The sequence below is a fragment of the Ranitomeya variabilis genome, chromosome 3, assembly GCF_051348905.1.
Source record: "Ranitomeya variabilis isolate aRanVar5 chromosome 3, aRanVar5.hap1, whole genome shotgun sequence".
Taxonomy (NCBI): domain Eukaryota; kingdom Metazoa; phylum Chordata; class Amphibia; order Anura; family Dendrobatidae; genus Ranitomeya; species Ranitomeya variabilis.
This window is the reverse complement of record NC_135234.1, coordinates 522,518,812-522,540,724: the sequence shown is the minus strand read 5'-3', so window position 1 is coordinate 522,540,724 and position 21,913 is coordinate 522,518,812.

The following is a 21,913-nucleotide window of genomic DNA, read 5'->3' as shown; positions in this document are numbered from 1 at the left end:
GGGATTACCTGTTTGTTAGGGAATCCCAGCATGTATTCAGGTTGTCTAACAGCCGCAAATCATGCAGCTGCGGTGACTCAAACAATCTACGAGCACACCCAAATACTCAGAGAACACCCGAGCATGCTCGGAAAACCCAAGTAACGAGCACACTCATCAGTACAGTTATTATTATTATTTATTTATATAGCACCATTAATTCCATGGTACTGTACATGAGAAAGGGGTTACATACAGGGTTATAGATATCGTTTACAGTAAACAGATTTACAGTGACAGACTGGTACAGAGGGGAGAGAACCCTCTCCTTGTGGACTTACATTCTATGGGATAGTGGGGAAGAGACAGAAGGTAGGGGTGAGGCGGCGGCTCAGGCAGTGGTGAGGCGGCGGCTCTGGCAGTGGTGAGGCGGCGGCTCTGGCAGTGGTGAGGCGGTGGCTCTGGAGGTGGTGAGGCGGCAGTTCTGGTGGTGGTGAGGTGGCAGCATGGTTATTGTAGGCTGTAGGTTTTCCTGAAGAGATGGGTTTTCAGGTTCCGTCTGAAGGATACGAGGGTGGTGGATAATCGGATGTGTTGAGGCATGGAATTCCAGAGGATGGGGATATTTGGGAGAAATCTTGGAGGCGGTTGTGTAAGGAATGAATAAGTGTGGAGGAGAGTAGGAGGTCTTGTGTTGTGAATTCTGCTCTTGGGCTCCCTCCGGTGGTTGTTAGTGGTAGTGCAGTGGTCTCTGGATTGTAAGCAGGGCAGGTGTTTCTGCTTATTGCAGCTCTAATAGGTATTTAGGGTTTTAGGATCCTTCAATCCCTGCCAGTTGTCCATTGTATCTTGGAGGGATTGCATCTCTGTCTGCCTCCACTTGCCCTGCTGACATTTCTGCTAAGATAAGTGTCTTGTTTTTTGTTCTCTGTAGCACGCATGCAGTGTGCTTTTATGTGCAGTGCAATCTATTGTGTTTTTGTCCAGCTTAGACTTGTTTGGATTTTTCTGTCATGCTGGATTCTTTGGAGATGCAGATATACATCCTATGTCTTTAGTTAGATGTAGTGATAGTATATTCTGCTGTGGATTTTTCTAGAGTTTTAATACTGACCGCTTAGTACTCTGTCCTATCCTTTTCTATTTTAGCTAGAAGTGCCTCTTTTGCTAAACTCTGTCTTTTCTGCCTGTGTACGTATTTCCTCTTAAACTCACAGTCAATATTTGTGGGGGGCTGCCTATCCTTTGGGGCTCTGCTCTGAGGCAAGATAGGATTTCCCATTTCCATCTTTAGGGGTATTTAGTCCTCCGGCTGTGTCGAGGTGTCTAGGCTATGTTAGGTACATCCCACGGCTACTTCTAGTTGCGGTGTCAGTATTAGGATTGCGGTCAGTACCGGTACCACCTACTCCAGAGATAGTCTCATGTGGCTCCAGGGTCACCGGATCATAACAGTACAACTGGCCCACAATGAGTTAAATGCATCTCAGAAGAAGGGAAGAAAAGTGCTGAGCCATTTTTTTTTCTGTAGTCTGTTTTGTCTTTCCTTCCCTCTTTTCCTCTGGGTGACTGAAGAGCTGTGTGCTAGCATGGATGTTCAGGGATTAGTTTCTCGTGTAGATCAACTGGCTGCTAGGGTACAGGGTATTTCCGATTATATTGTTCAGACTCCAGTTTTAGAGCCTAGGATTCCTACTCCTGATTTATTTTTTGGGGACAGGTCTAAATTTTTGAGTTTTAAAAATAACTGTAAACTGTTTTTTGCTCTGAAACCTCGTTCTTCTGGTGATCCCATTCAGCAGGTTAAAATTGTCATCTCCCTGCTGCGTGGCGATATGTTATGACCTGGTGGTTAAAAGGCCACACTGATATGACCTGGTGGCTAAAACGCAACATGGGATGAGCTCTGAGAAGGTGGTATCTCTACTGACCGCAGTCCCTAATCCTAACAACAACACAAGTAATAGCCGTGGGATGTTCCTAACTCTCCCTAGACACCTCTTCACAGCCTAAGAACTAACTACCCCTAAAGAAGGAAATAGAAAGCTATCTTGCCTCAGAGAAAACCCCAAAAGGAAAGATAGCCCCCCCCACAAATATTGGCTGTGAGTGAAGAGGGAAATGACGTACACAGAAATGAAATCAGATATCAGCAAAAGAGGCCAATACTAAACTTGATAGACAGAGAGAAAAGGATACTGTGCGGTCAGTATTAAAAACTACAAAATCCACACAGAGTTTACAAAAATGAACTCCACACCGACTCACGGTGCGGAGGGGCAAATCTGCTTTCCCAGAGCTTCCAGCTAGCCTGAATATGACATAGTGACAAGCTGGACAAAAAGAGACATATTTGCAGAGCAATAGAATCCAAACAAATGGACAAACAAGGACTAGCAAAAACTTATCTTTTGCTGACAAGGACAGGCCATATGAGAAATCTAAGGAGAGAACCAAATCCAAGCCAAGGACATTGACAGCTGGCATGAACTAAAGCCCAGAGCAGGTTTAAATAACAAACCCAGGCAAGGCGATTAGTGAAGGCAGCTGCCACAGCTACCCAAAGAAGCAGCAGTTCCACTCGAAACCACCAGAGGGAGCCCAAGGGCAGAACTCACAAAAATACCATTAGCAACCACAGGAGGGAGCTCCAGAACGGAATTCACAACAGTACCCCCCCTTGAGGAGGGGTCACCGAACCCTCACCAGAGCTCCCAGGCCGATCAGGATGAGCCAAATGAAAAGCACGAACCAAATCGGCAGCATGAACATCAGAGGCCACAACCCAAGAATTATCCTCCTGGCCATAACCCTTCCACTTGACCAGATACTGAAGCTTCCGCCTCGAAAAACGAGAATCCAAATTCTTCTCCACCACATATTCCAATTCCCCCTCAACCAACACCGGAGCAGGAGGATCAACGGAGGCAACCATAGGTACCACATATCTCCGCAACAAGGATCTATGGAACACATTATGAATGGAAAAGGAAGCTGGAAGGGCCAAACGAAAAGACACCGGATTAATAATTTCAGAAATCTTATAAGGCCCAATAAAGCGAGGCTTGAACTTAGGGGAAGAAAACTTCATAGGAACATGACGAGAAGACAACCAGACCAAATCCCCAACACGAAGCCGGGGACCAACACACCGACGACGGTTAGCAAAACGTTGAGCCTTTTCCTGAGACAACGTCAAATTGTCCACCACATGAGTCCAAATTTGCTGCAACCTGTCCACCACAGAATCCACACCAGGACAGTCAGAAGGCTCAAGCTGCCCTGAAGAAAAACGAGGATGAAAACCAAAATTACAAAAGAAAGGTGAAACCAAGGTAGCCGAACTAGCCCGATTATTAAGGGCAAACTCGGCCAACGGCAAAAAGGTCACCCAATCATCCTGATCAGCAGACACGAAGCATCTCAAATAGGTTTCCAAGGTCTGATTGGTTTGCTCCGTTTGGCCATTTGTCTGAGGATGGAATGCTGAAGAAAAAGACAAATCAATGCCCATTCTAGCACAAAAGGACCGCCAAAACCTGGAAACGAACTGGGAACCTCTGTCAGACACAATATTCTCCGGAATACCATGCAAACGAACCACATGCTGAAAAAATAATGGAACTAAATCAGAGGAGGAAGGCAACTTAGGCAACTGTACCAAATGGACCATCTTAGAAAACCGGTCACAAACCACCCAGATGACAGACATCTTCTGAGAAACAGGAAGATCAGAAATAAAATCCATGGAAATATGCATCCAGGGCCTCTCAGGAATAGGCAAAGGCAAAAGCAACCCACTGGCACGGGAACAGCAAGGCTTAGCCCGAGCACAGGTCCCACAGGACTGCACAAACGAACGCACATCCCGCGACAAGGAAGGCCACCAAAAGGACCTAGCCACCAAATCTCTGGTACCGAAAATCCCAGGGTGACCAGCCAACACCGAACAATGAACCTCAGAAATTACCCTGCTAGTCCATCTATCAGGAACAAACAGTTTCCCCACAGGACAGTGGTCAGGTTTATCAGCCTGAAACTCCTGAAGTACCCGCCGCAAATCAGGGGAGATGGCAGAAAGAATCACCCCCTCCTTGAGGATCCCAGCCGGCTCAAGAACTCCTGGAGAATCAGGCAAAAAACTCCTAGAAAGGGCATCAGCCTTCACATTTTTAGATCCCGGAATATACGAGACCACAAAATCAAAACGTGAGAAAAACAGAGACCACCGAGCCTGTCTAGGTTTCAACCGCTTAGCAGACTCGAGGTAAATCAGATTCTTATGATCAGTCAAGACCACCACACGATGCTTGGCTCCCTCAAGCCAATGTCGCCACTCCTCAAATGCCCACTTCATAGCCAACAACTCCCGATTGCCGACATCATAATTACGCTCAGCAGGCGAAAACTTTCTGGAGAAGAAAGCACACGGTTTCATCAAAGAGCCATCAGAATTTCTCTGAGACAAAACTGCCCCTGCCCCAATCTCAGAAGCATCAACCTCAACCTGAAAAGGGAGAGAAACATCTGGCTGACGCAACACAGGGGCCGAAGTAAAACGACGTTTAAGCTCCTGAAAGGCCTCAACAGCCGCAGAGGACCAATTCATCACATCAGCGCCCTTCCTCGTCAAATCGGTGAGAGGCTTCACCACACTAGAAAAATTAACAATAAAGCGGCGATAAAAATTGGCAAAGCCAAAAAATTTCTGAAGGCTCTTTACAGATGTAGGTTGAGTCCAATCATGAATGGCCTGGACTTTAACAGGGTCCATTTCAATAGCCGAGGGAGAAAAAATGAAACCCAAAAAAGAAACCTTCTGAACTCCAAAGAGACACTTAGACCCCTTCACAAACAACGCATTAGCACGAAGGACCTGAAATACCATCCTAACCTGCCTAACATGAGACTCCCAATCATCGGAGAAAACCAAAATATCATCCAAATACACAATCATGAATTTATCCAGATAATTCCGGAAGATATCATGCATAAAGGACTGAAATACCGATGGAGCATTAGAAAGCCCGAATGGCATCACAAGATACTCAAAATGGCCTTCGGGCGTATTAAATGCTGTTTTCCATTCATCACCTTGTTTAATACGCATGAGATTATACGCCCCTCGAAGGTCGATTTTAGTAAACCAACTGGCACCCTTAATCCGAGCAAACAAATCAGAAAGTAAAGGTAAAGGGTACTGGAACTTGACAGCGATCTTATTGAGAAGGCGATAATCTATACAGGGTCTCAAGGAGCCATCCTTCTTGGCAACAAAAAAAAATCCCGCTCCCAATGGTGACGAAGACGGGCCAATATGCCCCTTTGAAGTGGAAGAGGGTAAGGTCGCCCATGTATATCCATGATCTGGCCCAGCAAAACTTCCACACTCAGATTCCATCTTAACAAACGTATCTTTACTGTTATACATTTTTCTTAACACAGCGGAACACAATAATAGACAATACAAAAATATGCCTATTCACAGAGATAACGTGTAATAACAAACTATCCCTCACTGTCCCTATCCACACGTTACCAGTTCCTTTGCTCCAGGAGGTTATCTTCCCACGTCGCAGGCCTGTCTGTCACTGCAGGGGGACGCTCCAGCCGAAGAGGAAACAACAGGGATTAAACAAAACTCTGTCTCTCAGGTCCAGACTGTAGTCCTTGGGGTTCAGCCGGTAAGGGTGGAATGTTCGGCCTCTCAACAGAGGACCCGCTTACAGTTCATGGGCTCCAGGATCTGTGAAGATGTCACCGCTGAGTGCTCCGCAGTGTGGGAGCTGGGAACAATCTGGATGTCAGCTTCCGAGAGAGAGAGGTCATCCAGGCAATCTTCTATATCGCATCTACGGGAGGACGCCAGCACACACCGACCTCTCTCTGCACACACCAGTTTCCCGGGCTCCCTCTTTCCCTCCCCTTCCTGTTCACATGACACAACAGGGGGAAGTTTAGCCAATACAGTTTGTTTCTCTGTAATTACATTCGGCATAGGTATAACTTCTGGCCACACGGGGGCAGTGTCTGTCACAGATTCTATGTCAATGATAATAGAACAGTCACAGCCGGCCAACTCACTACACGCCCCCCACTCAAAGTTTGGCAGTCCCTGTCAACGACTGACCTCAGGGCGGCGATGGCTGTGGAGGTTGTAGGACCCGGCTGTGAAGAGGGCCACACATATTGGTCTCTTTAGGACTGTCCTGGGGGCACTCCCGCGGTGGTCCTCGCCGTCCGCCTAACGGGTGCTAGTCTCTCTCCCCGGTCGGTCACCCAACTCTCTACCCTAGTCGGTAAGTCAGTCAGGCGAGCAGGGGTAGGGATGTCTTTCACCTCTACATCCCCGGTATTGGTGTCTCCCACAGTATTAGTGATATCCATCTCTCTAGGTATCACAGGAGGGGAGTCAGGCTGAGAACGACAGGGGCGCAACATGTTACGGTGCAGGGTGCGGAGGCTGCCGCTGTCTTCGCCTTGTACTTGGTAGACGGGGCCACCAGGGTACGGGTGTCCGATTATTCGATAGACTTCGGTCTCCCACTTGGGCCGGAGTTTTTCTTGTGGTTTCTTTATGCGAACCAGGACCAGTTGACCCACATTCAGTTGGTCTTCTTGTACTGGAAGTGTATCAGCGTGGGCCTGGTCCTGGATCTGCTGTTCCACCAGCCGGTAGACAGTCTCCATCCTTTGACGGTGTGCTTGTAGCCAGGAAGGATAGGTACCACAGGTATCTTCGTCAGAGTTAGACAGGTGTAGCTCATGGATGCCTTTGCCTGGGTGGCCGAAAAGGAGGGTGTAAGGTGTGTATCTGGTGACAGAATGGACTTGATTGTTATAGGCCCACAGCAGTTCTGGGAGGAATCGAGGCCAGTCGGGTTTTTTGTCTTCTGCTAAGGTTCGGATCAGTTATAAGAGGGTCCGGTTGAAACGTTCACACGCGCCATTCCCTTGTGGATGATACGGGGTGGTCCTGGACTTCTTGATTCCATACATCTGCTGAAGTTCTTCAATGACTCACCCTTCGAAACACGCCCCCTGATCAGAGTGCAGCCGCTCCGGACACCCGTAGACCCGAACGAAGTGTTGACAGATGGCCTGTGCAGCTGATTCGGCAGTCTGATCTTTGGTAGCAACAGCGACGGCGAATTTCGTGAAGTGGTCCACCATTACCAGACAGTACTGGTAGCCACTATTCGCCGTTCCGATCAACAGATAGTCCACCATCAACAATTCGAGGGGCCTGGATGTGCTAATAGTCTGGACGGGTGCACGCTGCTCAGTAGACTTGTGGAGTTCACATGTATGACATCTTAGGCAGACGTTTTCAACCAGCTTATGGAGTCCTGGGCAAAAAATGAATTGCTGGGTCCACCGGAGGGTCTTGTCTACGCCGAAGTGGCCATTCCTTCTGTTGGCTTCAGCCACCATCTCATGGGTCAGCTGCACCGGGACGACAATCTACAAACATTCTTCCAGCATATGGGATAAAAGGGCCCTGCGATACAAGACTCCATCCTTCTCGATCAGCCGATCCCATTGGGCAAGTAGGGCAGAGGCCCCGGTTGATAGTCGGGCTCTTACTTCGGAGGGTGGTTTTTCTTGTGTCTTCACGTACTGCTTCAGTAAGACGTGTTTAGGGTCTCGATCTTGGAGCTTGGCCCATTCTTGTTGGGACAGGGGGGCCCCACTACGGCTTCGATCCCGCCTACAGCATACTGGCGGCTATCTTCTATTTGTTTAGCTAGCCGGGCAAAGTCGGGCAGTTCATCTTCCTCCAACTCTTCATCCCGGTCCCCCACTGGCGGGGATGATGTCACTCTGGAAAGGCTGTCAGCATTCTGATTCTCCGTCCCCGCTCTGTATTTAATTTTGTATTGGAATCTAGAGAGCCTTGCCATCCAGCGCTGTTCCATTGCCCCTAGTTTGGCATTTTCTAGGTGGGCGAGAGGATTGTTGTCTTTTCGGTGTCACGGAGGGATCTACTGGCATAGGCTATTACGCGTTCCTTGTTATCTTGGACTTGGGAGAGGACCGCCCCGAGTCCTTGAAGGCTGGCGTCGGTGTATAACTGGAACGGCAAGGTGTAGTCAGCATATGCCAGAACAGGGGGTGATGTCAGAGCAGCCTGGAGCGCCCGGAGGATTTTTCTTGGTCGGGCCCCCAGCTGATGCGTCGTCCTCTGGGACTGTTCGCGGTCCCTCGGAGGGTCTCATGCAGTGGTTCCGCAAGCCGGGCAAAGTCCTTGACAAATCGGCGGTAATAGCCCGCTAGCCCCAGGAAAGCCTGGACTTCTTTGATGGTAGTTGGTTGTGGCCACTCTCGGACAGCTGCTATCTTCTCTGGAGAGGGTTGGACACCTTCGGCCGAGATCCGGTGTCCCAGGTAATCGATCTCCTGCTGGAATAGACGGCACTTGCTGGGCTTCAACTTCAAGCCGTGTCTCTTCAAGCGCTCTTCAACACTTTGCCAAGCTTGTGAAGATGATCCTCAAAGGTGGCGGAGTATACCACGATGTCATCAAGGTATATCAGCGTGAATTCGAAGTTGAAATCTCCCAGACAGCGTTCCATCAGTCTCTGAAAGGTCCCTGGTGCGTTACTCAAGCCGAATGGCATCCGGTCAAACTCGTACAGGCCCATGGGAAGGATGAAGGCGGTCTTTTCTCTGTCCTTCTCACTCATGGGGACCTGCCAATATCCACTGGCCAAGTCTAGAGACGAAAAATATTTGGCCTTTTTCAGGGCGGTCAGTGACTCTTCGATCCGGGGGAGTGGATAGGAGTCCCTGATCGTACAAGCGTTCAGCCGACGGCAGTCTACGTAAAATCTCAGGGATCCATCTTTCTTTTTGACTATCACCACGGGTGCAGCCCATGGGCTCTGGCTCTCCCGCACCATTCCGGCGTGTAGCATAGATTCCAAGAGGCTTTTCACCTCCTGGTATTGTTGAGGTGGTATTTGTCGGTACCTCTCACGAATAGGGGCAGTATCGCCTGTGGGGATCTCGTGTTGGATACTGGTGGTGTACCCGAAGTCGGTGTCATGCTTTGCAAAGGAGTCTTGGTGTTCTCGCAGTAGTTTCTCCACTTGAGACACTTCCTGTTTAGTGTACTGGGACGGGTCCAGTTGCACTTTTTCCAGTAGTTTTCACCCAATGTCTTCATCATCTGCTTGAGCATTTATGGCTGAGACAGTTACCGTCCAGCCATCTTCTGTAGACGGGGTGAATTGTAAGGGTCCCATGGGGTTCACTTCTGTGGGTAGAGCATATACTCTGGCAAGTTGCGTGCCAGCTTCAAGGGCTACACCTACGTCTGCGGTGTTGTTCAGCCTGACAGGGACTCTTCCGTTCCTCACGACGGCTAGGGTGCGGGCGACTAGTGGGTTTAGCTTACTCCCACTTGGAGCCCTCGGCTCGATTAACACTTCAACTCCTTCAAGCTGTCGGTTGGTGTTAAGAGGCAGGGAAATGACTGTTTCTTTTTCAGCGGGCAAAGTAATCCGGGTACAGCGGGGCACTTTAATGGCTGCTAGGGGTAGTTGTTCTTTTGCCATCTGTTGAAGTCCAACGGTCCGGATTACGCGCTGGAACGCCAGACGAGTTGGTTTATGTTTGGTAACTTTCTGCCAGTACTTGGGCCCTTTTCTTGTCAACAGCATAAGATCCAGGTCTTTCAAGATATTCATTCCGATTATTACTGGGGTCTCGGAGCCGAAGCCTTCCTTGACAATGACGATTCCTCATTTCCCTAGGTCTTGTCCGCAGGTCTTCGTATCCATCCAGGCGACTCCGGTTACTGGAATGGGTAGGTTATTAGCCGCAATTATCTTAATGGTGGTATCTGGATCACAAGCAGTTCTTGGTTTGAGGTACTTTTCATAAAACTGTTCAGAGATCGTGGTCACTTGCGACCCAGTGTCCATCAATCCTTGCACTGCAACTCCCTCCAGAATAACTTCAAGTGTAGGACTACTCGAGGCAAGAGTACTCTGTTGCTGGCTCTGTTTTTCTTCACCCCATTCTCTGCCCCCCCTGCTGCTCGAACCTCAGCTGCAGGGGTGTCTATTTTAACGGCGGCCATTGTGGTGAGACCTGGCGTGGCAGCTCTGCTCGTGGATGTAGCTGATATTCTGTTTGTCGTGGTAACTGATGGTTTGTTCGTTGAGGACAACGATTCGCCCTATGACAAGGGTCACCACATGACCAACACGGTCCCGCGGGACGGCTAGGTTGCATCCGCTGGTCTCTCTGTCGTTCTATAGTTAACTGTGACACCTGTTGCTGTAAATCTGCTACCATCTGTTTCAGCTCCTCGGTGTCACTGTTGGGCTGTTTAATGTCTAATATGGATCTGCACGCAGCGCTTTGAGTCCCCACATCCATGACGGGTCCCCTAGAACGTTCTATGGCTTCCTGCTTGACTTCAGCGAAGGTGAGAGTCGGCGTCATCCGAATCAAGTCCTGCAGCGTACGGTTAAGATACTGGTCTCTCAGCCCTATAACGAATTGATCTCTCAGTACCAGATCACGAGGAGCTATGTTAGCCAGTTGTTCTCCTTTTGCACAGACTTGTTCAAGGAGTACCTGAAGGGCATTTGCATATTGGGGAATGTCCTCCCATTCAAGCTGTGTCCATCTAAAGAACAGGTATCGCAGTGTTCCCTGGTACGTAGTAGGCCCATAGGTCTTTTCCAGCACCCGCACCAAATCCTCCAATGCACGCTGCCCCCTGACCGTCTCCAGTCTGACTGTCGTCCATGCCTCCCCCTCTAGCGTCAGTACCGCCATTTCTGCCAAGGTCTTAGGGTCAATATTATACATTTCTCCCAGTATCCGCACTTGTTCCGCCCACTCTGGTACGGGGTAGTTTCGCCCGCCAAACTTCCTGACCTGGTTTACTATGGACACCGGCGGCGGTTTCTGACTGTACACTGGGCCTGGGTGGGAATCTTGCTGGGCACAGATCCTGCCGACTACGCCAGATGAAGTGGAAGAGGGTAAGGTCGCCCATGTATATCCATGATCTGGCCCAGCAAAACTTCCACACTCAGATTCCATCTTAACAAACGTATCTTTACTGTTATACATTTTTCTTAACACAGCGGAACACAATAATAGACAATACAAAAATATGCCTATTCACAGAGATAACGTGTAATAACAAACTATCCCTCACTGTCCCTATCCACACGTTACCAGTTCCTTTGCTCCAGGAGGTTATCTTCCCACGTCGCAGGCCTGTCTGTCACTGCAGGGGGACGCTCCAGCCGAAGAGGAAACAACAGGGATTAAACAAAACTCTGTCTCTCAGGTCCAGACTGTAGTCCTTGGGGTTCAGCCGGTAAGGGTGGAATGTTCGGCCTCTCAACAGAGGACCCGCTTACAGTTCATGGGCTCCAGGATCTGTGAAGATGTCACCGCTGAGTGCTCCGCAGTGTGGGAGCTGGGAACAATCTGGATGTCAGCTTCCGAGAGAGAGAGGTCATCCAGGCAATCTTCTATATCGCATCTACGGGAGGACGCCAGCACACACCGACCTCTCTCTGCACACACCAGTTTCCCGGGCTCCCTCTTTCCCTCCCCTTCCTGTTCACATGACACAACAGGGGGAAGTTTAGCCAATACAGTTTGTTTCTCTGTAATCACATTCGGCATAGGTATAACTTCTGGCCACACGGGGGCAGTGTCTGTCACAGATTCTATGTCAATGATAATAGAACAGTCACAGCCGGCCAGCTCACTACACCTTCTCCAAGGACTCCTTTACATAACTCCGCATAGCGGCATGCTCTGGCACAGACAGATTGAAAAGTCAGCCCTTAGGGAACTTACAGCCAGGAATCAAATTAATGGCACAATCGCAGTCCCTATGAGGAGGCAGGGAACTGGACTTGGGCTCATCAAATATATCCTGGAAATCCGACAAAAACTCAGGAACTTCAGAAGAAGGGGACGAGGAAATGGACATCAAAGGTATCCCCTGACAACCCCAACCAGTTACAGACATAGATCTCCAATCCAGCACTGGATTATGTACCTGTAACCATGGAAAACCCAGCACAACAACATCATGCAAATTATGCAACACCAAAAAGCGAATATTTTCCTGATGTGCCGGAGCCATGTACTTGGTTAACGGTGTCCAGTACTGAGGTTTATTCTTGGCCAATGGCGTAGCATCAATCCCCCTTAAGGGAATAGGGCTCTGCAAAGGCTCCAAGGAAAAACCACAGCGCTTGGCAAATTCTAAGTCCATTAAGTTCAGGGCAGCGCCAGAGTCCACAAATGCCATAACAGAAAAGGACGACAATGAGCAAATCAGGGTAACAGACAAGAGAAATTTAGGCTGTACAGTACTAATGGTAACAGACCTAGGGACTCTCTTAGTACGCTTAGGGCAATCATAAATAGCATGAGCAGAATCACCACAGTAAAAACACAGGCCATTCTGACGTCTGAATTTCTGCCTTTCTGCTCTAGTCAAAATCCTATCACATTGCATAAGCTCAGGACTCTGCTCAGAGGACACTGCCATATGGTGCACCACCTTGCGCTCACGCAAGCGCCGATCAATCTGAATGGCCAAAGACATTGACTCATTCAGACCAGCAGGCGTAGGAAACCCCACCATAACATCTTTAAGGGCTTCAGAAAGACCTTTTCTAAAAATCGCTGCCAGGGCATACTCATTCCATTTTGTGAGCACAGACCACTTTCTAAATTTCTGGCAGTATACTTCTGCTGCTTTCTGACCCTGACACAGAGCCAGCAAAGTTTTTTCTGCCTGATCCACAGAATTAGGCTCGTCATACAGCAATCCGAGCGCTTGAAAAAATGCGTCAATATTAAGCAATGCAGGATTTCCTGGCTCAAGGGAGAATGCCCAGTCCTGCGGGTCGCCACGCAGCAAAGAAATAACAATCTTCACCTGCTGAATGGGGTCACCAGAGGAACAGGGTCTCAGAGCAAAAAACAATCTGCAATTATTTTTAAAATTCAAAAATTTAGATCTATCCCCAGAAAACAAATCAGGAATAGGAATTCTAGGCTCTAATACCGGAGTCTGGACAACATAATCTTGGATACTCTGTACCCTTGCAGCGAGTTCATCCACGCGCAAGGACAAACCCTGAACCTCCATATCAGCACCAAAATCCTGAACCACCCAGAGATTAAGGGGAAAAAAAAGACAAAACAAGCGGCAAAGGAAAAAAAAATGGCTCAGAACTTTCTTTTCCCTCTTTTGAGATGCATTTAACACATTGTGGGCCAGCTGTACTGTTATGACCTGGTGGTTAAAAGGCCACACTGATATGACCTGGTGGCTAAAACGCAACATGGGACGAGCTCTGAGAAGGTGGTATCTCTACTGACCGCAGTCCCTAATCCTAACAACAACACTAGTAATAGCCGTAGGATGTTCCTAACTCTCCCTAGACACCTCTTCACAGCCTAAGAACTAACTACCCCTAAAGAAGGAAATAGAAAGCTATCTTGCCTCAGAGAAAACCCCAAAAGGAAAGATAGCCCCCCCACAAATATTGGCTGTGAGTGAAGAGGGAAATGACGTACACAGAAATGAAATCAGATATCAGCAAAGGAGGCCAATACTAAACTTGATAGACAGAGAGAAAAGGATACTGTGCGGTCAGTATTAAAAACTACAAAATCCACGCAGAGTTTACAAAAATGAACTCCACACCGACTCATGGTGTGAAGGGGCAAATATGCTTTCCCAGAGCTTCCAGCTAGCCTGAATATGACATAGTGACAAGCTGGACAAAAAGAGACATATTTGCAGAGCAATAGAATCCAAACAAATGGACAAACAAGGACTAGCAAAAACTTATCTTTTGCTGACAAGGACAGGCCATATGAGAAATCCAAGGAGAGAACCAAATCCAAGCCAAGGACATTGACAGCTGGCATGAACTAAAGCCCAGAGCAGGTTTAAATAACAAACCCAGGCAAGGCGATTAGTGAAGGCAGCTGCCACAACTACCCAAAGAAGCAGCAGTTCCACTCGAAACCACCAGAGGGAGCCCAAGGGCAGAACTCACAAAAATACCATTAGCAACCACAGGAGGGAGCTCCAGAACGGAATTCACAACAGCGGTCCTCAGGATGGGGCATTTTCCCTGGAATCTGGGAATCCTGCCTTGTTTAATGTAGAAGCTTTTTTTCAGGCTCTAGGGTTATTGTATGATGAACCAAATTCTGTGGATCATGCTGAGAAGACCTTGTTGACCCTGTTTCAGAGTCAAGAAGCGGCAGAATTGTATTGTCAGAAATTTAGAAAAAAGTCTGTACTGACTAAGTGGAATGAGGATGCTTTGGCGGCGATTTTCAGAAAGGGTCTTTCTGAATCTGTTGAAGATGTTATGGTGGGGTTTCCCATGCCTATTGGTCTGAGCGATTCTATGTCTCTGGCCATTCAGATTGATCGGCGCCTGCGTGAGCGCAGAGCTGTGCGCGCTGTGGCGTTGTCCTCAGAGCAGACACCTGAGCCTATGCAGTGCGATAGGATTCTGTCTGGAGCGGAACATCGGGGATTCAGACATCAGAATGGGTTGTGTTTTTACTGTGGTGATGCTTCTCATGTCATTTTGGTCTGCCCTAAGCGTACTAAGAGGATCGCTAGTTCAGTTACCATTGGTACCATACAACCTAAATTTCTGTTATCTGTGACACTGATCTGCTCATTGTTGTCATTTTCTGTCATGGCGTTTGTAGATTCTGGGGCCGCTTTGAACTTAATGGACTTTGAATTTGCTAGACGTTGTGGTTTCCCCTTGCAGTCTTTGGAGAACCCTATTCCTTTAAGGGGCATTGATGCTACACCTTTGGCTAAAAATAAATTCCAGTTTTGGACACAGGTGACCATGTGCATGGCGCCAGCCCATCGGGATTATTGTCGCTTTCTGGTGTTGCATAATTTGCATGATGCTATTGTGCTGGGTTTTCCATGGTTGCAGGTACATAATCCGGTGTTGGATTGGAAATCTATGTCTGTGATTAGTTGGGGTTGTCAGGGAGTTCATGGTGACGTTCCTTTGATGTCAATCTCCTATTCCCCCTCTTCTGAAATTCCAGAGTTCTTGTCTGATTTTCAGGATGTGTTCGATGAGCTCAAGTCCAGTTCCCTTCCACCGCATAGGGACTGTGATTGTGCTATTGACTTGATTCCAGGTTGTAAGTTTCCTAAGGGCCGACTTTTCAACCTGTCTGTGCCTGAACATTCCGCCATGCGGAGTTATATTAAGGAGTCTTTGGAGAAAGGGCATATTCGGCCATCTTCTTCACCATTGGGAGCGGGATTTTTTTTTCTTGCCAAGAAGGATGGTTCCTTGAGACCCTGTATTGATTATCGCCTCTTGAATAAGATTACGGTCAAATTTCAATACCCTTTGCCTTTGCTTTCCGATTTGTTTGCTAGGATTAAGGGGGCTAGTTGGTTTACTAAGATTGACCTTCGAGGGGCATATAATCTTGTTCGTATTAAGCAGGGTGACGAATGGAAAACTGCGTTAATACGCCCGAGGGCCATTTTGAATACCTTGTGATGCCATTCGGGCTCACTAATGCTCCATCTGTTTTTCAGTCCTTCATACATGATATCTTCCGGAATTATCTTGATAAATTCATGATTGTATATTTGGATGACATTTTGATTTTTTTCCGATGATTGGCAGTCTCATGTGAAGCAGGTCAGGATGGTATTTCAGATCCTTCGTGATAATACTTTATTTGTGAAGGGGTCTAAGTGTCTCTTTGGAGTGCAGAAGGTTTCTTTTTTGGGCTTTATTTTTTCTCCCTCATCTATAGAGATGGATCCGGTTAAGGTACAGGCCATTCATGATTGGATTCAGCCCACGTCCGTGAAGAGTCTTCAGAAATTTTTGGGCTTTGCTAATTTTTATCGCCGTTTCATTGCTAACTTCTCCAGTGTGGTTAAACCCCTGACCAATTTGACGAAAAACGGCGCTGATGTGACGAATTGGTCCTCTGCGGCTGTCTCTGCCTTTCAGGAGCTTAAACGCCGATTTACTTCTGCCCCGGTTTTGCGTCAGCCAGATGTTTCTCTTCCATTTCAGGTTCAGGTGGACGCTTCTGAGATTGGGTCAGGGGCCGTTTTGTCTCAGAGGAATTCTGATGGTTCCTTGATGAGGCCATGTGCCTTCTTTTCCCGAAAGTTTTCGCCTGCTGAACGTAAATATGATGTCAGCAATCGGGAATTGTTGGCTATGAAGTGGGCGTTCGAGGAATGGCGACATTGGCTTGAGGGAGCCAAGCACCGTATTGTGGTCTTGACCGATCATAAAAATCTGATTTACCTCGAGTCTGCCAAGCGGCTGAATCCTAGACAGGCTTGATGGTCTTTGTTTTTCTCCCATTTTGATTTCGTGGTCTCGTATCTTCCGGGTTCTAAGAATATTAAGGCTGATGCCCTCTCTAGGAGCTTTTTGCCTGATTCTCCGGAGGTCCTTGAACCGGTTGGCATTCTAAAGGAAGGGGTGGTCCTTTCTGCCATCTCCCCTGATTTGCGACGGGTTCTTCAGGAATTTCAGGCTGACAAACCTGACCGCTGTACAGTGGGGAAACTGTTCGTTCCTGATAAATGGACTAGTAGAGTGATTTCGGAGGTTCATTGTTCTGTGTTGGTTGGTCATCCTGGTATTTTTGGTACCAGAGATTTGGTTGGTAGGTCTTTTTGGTGGCCTTCTTTGTCGCGGGATGTGCGTTCTTTTGTGCAGTCCTGTGGGACTTGTGCGCGGGCTAAGCCTTGTTGTTCCCGCGCTAGTGGGTTGCTTTTGCCTTTGCCGGTCCCTGAGAGGCCTTGGACGCACATTTCTATGGATTTTATTTCAGACCTTCCGGTTTCCCAGAGGATGTCGGTTATCTGGGTGGTTTGTGACCGGTTTTCTAAGATGGTTCATTTGGTGCCTTTGCCTAAGTTGCCTTCCTCTTCTGATTTGGTTCCATTGTTTTTTCAGCATGTGGTCCGTTTGCATGGTATTCCGGAGAATATTGTGTCCGACAGAGGTTCCCAGTTTGTTTCTAGGTTTTGGCGAGCCTTTTGTACTAGGCTGGGCATTGATTTGTCTTTTTCTTCCGCATTCCATCCTCAGACAAATGGCCAAACCGAGCGAACTAATCAGACTTTGGAAACTTATTTGAGATGCTTCGTGTCTGCTGATCAGGATGATTGGGTGGCTTTCTTGCCATTGGCCGAGTTTGCCCTAATAATCGGGCTAGTTCGGCTACCTTGGTTTCGCCTTTCTTTTGTAATTTTGGTTTTCATCCTCGTTTTTCTTCAGGGCAGGTTGAGCCTTCTGATTGTCCTGGTGTGGATTCTGAGGTTGACAGGTTGCAGCAAATTTGGGCTCATGTTGTGGACAATTTGGTGTTGTCTCAGGAGGAGGCGCAACGTTTTGCTAATCATCGTCGGTGTGTTGGTTCCCGGCTTCGGGTTGGGGACTTGGTCTGGTTGTCTTCCCGTCATGTTCCTATGAAGTTTTCTTCCCCTAAGTTTAAGCCTTGGTTTATTGGTCCTTATAGGATTTCTGAGATTATCAATCCGGTTTCTTTTCGTTTGGCCCTTCCGGCATCTTTTGCCATCCATAATGTTTTCCATAGATCTTTATTGTGGAAATATGTGACGCCCGTTCTTCCCTCTGTTGATCCTCCGGCTCCTGTGTTGGTTGATGGGGAGTTGGAGTATGTGGTTGAGAAGATTTTGGATTCTCGTTTTTCGAGACGGAAGCTTCAGTACCTTGTCAAATGGAAGGGTAAAGGCCAGGAGGATAATTCTTGGGTTTTTGCCTCTGATGTCCATGCTGCTGATTTGGTTCGGGCCTTTCATCTGGCTCGTCCTGATCGGCCTTGGGGCTCTGGTGAGGGTTCGGTTACCCCTCTTCAAGGGGGGGGTACTGTTGTGAATTCTGCTCTTGGGCTCCCTCCGGTGGTTGTTAGTGGTAGTGCAGTGGTCTGTGGATTGTAAGCAGGGCAGGTGTTTCTGCTTATTGCAGCTCTAATAGGTATTTAGCGTTTTAGGATCCTTCAATCCCTGCCAGTTGTCCATTGTATCTTGGAGGGATTGCATCTCTGTCTGGCTCCACTTGCCCTGCTGACATTTCTGCTAAGATAAGTGTCTTGTTTTTTGTTCTCTGTAGCACGCATGCAGTGTGCTTTTATGTGCAGTGCAATCTATTGTGTTTTTGTCCAGCTTAGACTTGTTTGGATTTTTCTGTCATGCTGGATTCTTTGGAGATGCAGATATACATCCTATGTCTTTAGTTAGATGTAGTGATAGTATATTCTGCTGTGGATTTTTCTAGAGTTTTAATACTGACCGCTTAGTACTCTGTCCTATCCTTTTCTATTTTAGCTAGAAGTGCCTCTTTTGCTAAACTCTGTCTTTTCTGCCTGTGTACGTATTTCCTCTTAAACTCACAGTCAATATTTGTGGGGGGCTGCCTATCCTTTGGGGCTCTGCTCTGAGGCAAGATAGGATTTCCCATTTCCATCTTTAGGGGTATTTAGTCCTCCGGCTGTGTCGAGGTGTCTAGGCCATGTTAGGTACATCCCACGGCTACTTCTAGTTGCGGTGTCAGTATTAGGATTGCGGTCAGTACAGGTACCACCTACTCCAGAGATAGTCTCATGCGGCTCCAGGGTCACCGGATCATAACAGTCTTGGGAGGATCGAAGATTACGTGAGGGAAGATTTGGGGAGATTAGTTCAGAGATATAGGGAGGGGACAGGTTGTGGATGGCTTTGTAGATCAGTGTTAGTAGTTTGAACTGGATTCGTTGGGGAATTGGGAGCCAGTGGAGGGATTTGCAGAGGGGAGAAGCAGGGGAGTAGTGAGGAGAGAGGTGGATTAGCCGGGCAGCAGAGTTGAGGACAGACTGGAGTGGTGTAAGAGAGTTAGCTGGGAGGCAACAGAGGAGGGTGTTGCAGTAATAGAGGCAGGAGATGATGAGAGCATGCACAAGAGTTTTGGTAGATTGTGGGGTGAGGAAGGGACGGATTCTGGCAATATTTTTGAGTTGGAGGCGACAGTAGGTGGCAAGAGCTTGGACGTCAGGTTTGAAGGACAGGGCAGAGTCGAGAGTTACCCCAAGGCAGCTGATTTCAGGTGCGGGAGAGAGTGTGATGCCGTTTACCATAATAGATAGATCGGGTAGGGGAGATACGTGAGGCGGGGGAAAGATGATGAATTCGGTTTTGTCTACATTGAGTTTTAGGAAGCGAGAGGTGAAGGAGGATATGGCTGACAGACACTTCGGGATTCTGGACAGCAGGGAGGTGACATCTGGGCCAGAGAGGTAGATCTGAGTGTCATCTGCATACAGGTGGTACTGGAAGCCATGGGACTTTGAGTTGTCCTAGGCCAAGGGTATAGATGGAAAAAAGTAGGGGCCCTAGGACAGAGCCTTGAGGGACTCCAACAGAGAGAGGGCGGGATGAGGAGGTAGTGTGGGAGTGGGAAACGCTAAATGTGCAGTTGGACAGGTATGAGGCAATCCAGGACAGGGCAAGGTCTTTGATTCCAAGGGAAGAAAGAATCTGTAGCTGTAGGCAGTGATCGACTTTGTCGAAAGCAGAGGACAGGTCAAGAAGGAGGAGGATGGAGAACTGTCTGTTAGCTTTGGCTGTGACTAAGTCATTAGTAATTTTTGTCAGGGCACTTTCGGTGGAGTGGTGGGGGCAGAAGCCAGATTGGAGGTTGTCAAGGAGAGAGTTAGATGAGAGGTGGGAGGAAAGTTGAGCATGGACATGCAGCTCAAGGAGTTTTGAAGCATATGGGAGCAGTGATATGGGGCGAAAGCTGGGCATAGCAGTTGGGAAAAGGTTAGTTTTTTTGTGGATGGGTGTGATGGTGGCATGTTTGAAGGCAGAGGGGAAGGTACCAGAAGAGAGCGATAGGTTGAAGAGATGGGTTATGGCTGGAATGAGCATGTTAGTGAGGTTGGGGAGCAGGTGGGAAGGGATGGGGGTCAAGTGCACAGGTGGTGAGGTGTGATTTGGAAAAGAGGCGAGTAAGCTATCCTTCAGTGATGTTGGACAGGTAGGTTATTAGGGAAGGGCAGAGGTCTGGTATATGGAGTGGTTGGGGTGGTGGACAAGTAAAGGTTTGCCTTGTTTGGTCGATCTTGTTTTTGAAGTAGGTGGCAAAGTCCTCGGAAGAGATGAAGGGAGTTGGAGGTGGCAGTGGTGGGCACAGGAGAGAGTTAAATGTGCTGAACAGTTGTTTTGGGTTGTAGGATAGTGAAGATACAAGGTTAGTGAAATAGGTCTGTTTAGCAGAGGTGAGGGCTGATTTGAATTCAAGTGTAGCTTGTTTGAAAGCAGTGAAGTCATCTGGCAGGCAGTTGTCCTGTTCCTACCCACATTTAGCTTCCTTTTGCAGCCCTTTAGCCCTTAAAATGACCATTTTACAGCCAATTTAAAGCACCAAAGTTCGGGTTCCAATTGACTTCTATTAGGTTTGGGTTCAGGGTCACGTTTGGAAATTGAACTGAATTTTCAACTCTAGTTTGGCAACAGCCCATAATCCACATGTCCTCTCATCACTACTTACATGCTGTACATTACCATAACACATCTACTATATAATTGTCTAAGGGGTACTTCCGCCTTTCTGTCTGTCCTTCTGTCTGTCTGTCTGTCTTTCTGTCTGTCACGGATATTCATTGGTCGCGGCCTCTGTCTGTCATGGAATCCAAGTCGCAGATTGGTCTCGCCAGCTGCCTGTCATGGCTGCCGCGACCAATCAGCGACAGGCACAGTCCGATTAGTCCCTCCCTACTCCCCTGCAGTCAGTGCCCGGCGCCCGCTCCATACTCCCCGCAGTCACCGCTCACACAGGGTTAAGGCCAGCGGTAAAGGACTGCGTTATGCCGCGGGTAACTCACTCCATTACCGCCGCTATTAACCCTGTGTGACCACGTTTTTACTATTGATGCTGCCTATGCAGCATCAATAGTAAAAACATCTAATATTAAAAATAATAAAAAAAATAAAAAATCATTATATACTCACCTTCTGCTGCCTTTCACACTCCTCGCGATGCTCCGGTGACCGCTCCATGCAAGTGGCAGGTTCCGGTGGCAAGGATGGTATGCGCGAAGGACCTGCCATGACGTCATGATCATGTGACCATGACGTCATCACACCCTGGTACCGGAAGCTGCCGCCTGCATGCACACAGGCGACAGAACTACAAGGGGCCCTTGGAAGGTGAGTATATGTTTATTTTTTAATTTTTTATTTTTTAACCTGTGACATACATGGCTGGGCAATATACTATGTGACTGGGCAATATACAACGTGGCTGGGCAATATACTACATGGCTCTGTGCTGTATACTACGTGGCTGGGCAATATACTACGTGGCTCTGTGCTGTATACTACGTGGCTGGGCAATATACTACGTCACTGGGCAAATACTACGTGGCTGGGCAATATACTACATGGCTGGGCAATATACTACGTAGCTGGGCAATATGCTACGTGACTGGCCAATATACTACGTGGCTGGGCAATATACTACGTGGCTCTGTGCTGTATACTACGTAACTGGGCAATATACTACATGGCTGGGCAATATACTACGTCACTGGGCAATATACTACGTGGCTGGACAATATACTACGTGGACATGCATATTCTAGAATACCCGATGTGTTGGAATCGGGCCACTATCTAGTTATATATAACCACATTACACTATACACACGGCCCGATTGTTGTCTTTAGGGGTAGGAATGCAGCAGAGAGGTCCATTATTATTACATTCCACTTTGAATATGGTCGTCATTGACCATTCTTGAACCTGGAAGACAACATACAGCATATAAAGTCACATAAAACCAGTACTCTCTTCTTCTCAGGGTATAGAGTATCATTGCTTGTGAGTGG